At 49.8% G+C, this 3,203-nt stretch overlaps 1 non-coding gene across 1 annotated transcript; it reads left to right on the top strand.

Moving 5' to 3' along the window:
- The first annotated feature begins 2,297 nt into the window (after positions 1-2,297).
- Positions 2,298-2,412, top strand: LOC134961144 (U5 spliceosomal RNA). Its single transcript, XR_010187856.1, has one exon. It is a non-coding gene; the product is annotated as a U5 spliceosomal RNA (small nuclear RNA).
- The last annotated feature ends 791 nt before the right edge of the window (positions 2,413-3,203 follow it).

The raw sequence follows: 3,203 nt of genomic DNA, 5'->3' as shown, positions 1-3,203 counted from the left end.
TGAGTCTCCAACCAAACCTGCGGAGATGTATGGCAGGGATGCTAAGAGGCAGTTCAGTGATTGTCTGGGGTGGTGTGGGCCTGCTGCCCACAAGCAATATGGCGGCGCTGGTGTCACATACAGGGCCTCCGGGACCAGGTTATCTGATATGTTCCTGGAGTGGCCCGTAGCATTGGTGTCAGTGTGAGAGGGTCCCCCAGGGCTCTGCGGCCTTCTGTGTCTGGGTATGAATAGGGACAGGGGGTGTATAGGAAGGGAAAGGGTTAATTATTATTATTGTTATTTATTTATATATATTTTTTTTTTAATTTATTTTTTTATTTATTTATCTAATTTATTTTTTACTCCGTGTAGCTCTAAGCCACTTCCCCCTGGTATTGCAGTGCAGTATTGCAGTCCCAGGGATCCCAGTCCAGCAGCTCAGCAGTGAACTTCCCAGCACCTCGAGTATAAGATGGCCGCCGGACGCCCTTCAGCGCCGCCCCGCGAGTCCTTTCTCCGGGTCCCCGTCGGGCAGGTATGTGCAGGGTGCAGCTGGTAGGAGGGAGGTACCGCTAGCCGCGGCCAGCGGCCAGCGGCAGCCGGAAGAACGGAGCTCCGGGGGAGATCCGCGGCCCGGGCAGCGGGTCCTGGAGCCGTCTCCGGCCTGCAACCTAACTCGAGGTCCCGGCTCCTCCAGGTCCCGCAGGCCGCAACCCGCAGGAGCAGTTAAAACTGCTCCCCGATTCCGCGGCGCTGCAGGAGGCTCAGCAGGGGGTACAGGCAGGGTAATAGCGGAGGTGGGGTTGTCAAGGAGGCACAGGAGGGTGAGAATAAAGTAGTTTGGGCAATGGGTCCCAGGAGCTCTTGTCAGATACGTCTTTCTCCTTTTGCATCCAGACCACGCCCCCCTTTAATTTTTTTTTTAATAGCACATCCCTTCCCAGTTTCAAGAAAGACATGGGTCCGGGATAGTGCCGCTGCACGGGCAGCGCATGGCGTGTCGGTCCTCACAAAGAGCACCCTCACAGCCACAGACAGCCCACTGCCTCCTGCAAAGAGCAGCCAGGACTAGAGAGCTGGACGGAGCTTGCACAGAAGAAGCCCCGTCGCAGCCATAGATCACTGGAAAGCTGACTGAAAGCTGGACGGAGCTTACACATAGAAGCCCCGTCGCAGCCAGGACTACAGAGCTGGACGGAGCTTACACATAGAAGCTCCGTCGCAGCCAGGACTACAGAGCTGGACGGAGCTTACACAGAAGAAGCCCCGTCACAGCCATGAGTTACATCACTGAAGCTGGACGGAGCTTACACATAAGAAGCCCCGTCGCAGCCATGATCAGGAGCAAGCAAGGTAGGCTGGGGAACGGGGCGGTCAGCGCAGGCTGCCGCCCCGTTATGTTGGGGTTAATATGCTGCCTCGCCGCTCATACGCCGCCAAGCCCAGCCGCTACGTCTGACAGAGACGGTGACATCAAGCCGCCCGTCCCAGCGCTCCGTTCGGCCGCCCAGCTCCGTCCGGCCGCACAGCAGGGGGGAAGCCATACTCAGTCTCAGTATGACCGCCGCTCCGTCCGGCCGCCCAGCACCTTCCACCCACAAGGGCCAGTGCAGGCTTCCCGCAGAGAGTTCGGCCGCCCAGCTCCGTCCGGCCGCCCAGCGCCATACGGCCGCAGACGCTCCCTCAGTCTCAGTACAGAGACGGTGACATGCCAGTGCAGGCTTCCCGCAGACACACAGCGTTACAGGGGGGAAGAGGCACGGTGGAAGCTGGCGGATCAAATATATGAACAGCAGGGTATATATATATATCACAGGTATTTATAAGGTATTGTTACCTGTCCTGGCAGTAATAGGTTATTGAATCTATATTACTGTCTGTGAATAGGCTATTGAGCCTATATTAATGGCTGTTATTAACACTGTAAATAGGCTAGGGAGCCTATATTAAGGTCTGTGGTATCACTGTATAATAGGCTATTGAGCCTATATTAATGCTGTGTAAATATATTAATGTCTGTAATTATCATAGGCTATGAGCTTATATATATTTATTCATAGAGCATGTGTTGTACTCGGCCTGTGATTATACTGTATAATAGGCTATATTAACACGGAAACATTTGTAATTTGTTCTGTGATTATCAGGGTCAGCATGGCAAAGGGGCCATTTTAACCATGCTTCCTGTTGTTTTCCAGTTTGTAATTCTGGAACATTCCTGCCCTACATCTCTAAGCCACCAGAGGCGCAGGGGTGTTAGTGGGAATTTGGTTCGGGTTTTCACATGCCCATGTGAACTGCTTTTCACATAAAGAATACTCTGGTTTCTCTTCAGATCGAATAAATCTTTCGCCTTTTACTAAAGATTTCCGTGGAGAGGAACAACCAGGAGTTTCATATAATTTTTTGATGCCTGGCTACGGCTGGCCTTAATATGCTTTTAAGCAATAAAAATATATATATGACACATAATAACTTCAATAAGTCGTGCAAGTGTCTGTCCGTTGCCTATTGTGGGGTCTGTCTGCATAGCGAGTAAGGCTCTAGCGCAGACTAAAAATAATTTTAAAAATCCTATAAGCATGGGCAATTCAAATTAAAAGAGCGGTAACAACGGAGTCTCGGAAGTACTCCGCCTGCTCTAACAAACAGTCTTTCCAAAGGGCCAATTTCCCTTTGGGTACCATGGTGTTTATTTAACTGGTCTTATAATTTAATGCACGATTCTATGTCAAATCTCACACCGATAACTACGAGTGAGAAGGGTACATTAGACCAGCACTCAGATAGTGCGGGGTTTTTGACAACATACATTGCTAAATCCCAGTGAGTCAATGTCTCCATTTTTACAGAGACTGAGTAGACTCTAACCACTATTTAATCGTTTCCAAAATGACGCGATCCGCCATTGGTAAATGCGTCTGTGTCAAACATTATAAAGACCCAAGATACATTTGGGTCACTAGACTCTATGTATGGAAATAATGAGATCACTGTTAATTGAAGCTGCAGAGTATATCTGTAAAGCTTCTGCTAACGCCGGTTACTTCGATTCTCACTTTTCATCGTCGCTAGTTTCAGCACGACAAGGCCAGAGCTTGTTTGGTCCTAAATTTGATATTCAGCCATTACCGCATCCAGTATCAAAACGGAAATACTTGTGCCGGCGTTTAATCCCTTTAGACTTCAGTTTTTTCAAGGCGGTGGTACAAAACAGTCAC

This window comes from Pseudophryne corroboree, chromosome 1 (genome assembly GCF_028390025.1).
Source record: "Pseudophryne corroboree isolate aPseCor3 chromosome 1, aPseCor3.hap2, whole genome shotgun sequence".
NCBI lineage: Eukaryota > Metazoa > Chordata > Amphibia > Anura > Myobatrachidae > Pseudophryne > Pseudophryne corroboree.
This window is presented reverse-complemented; position numbering and strand designations above follow the sequence as displayed.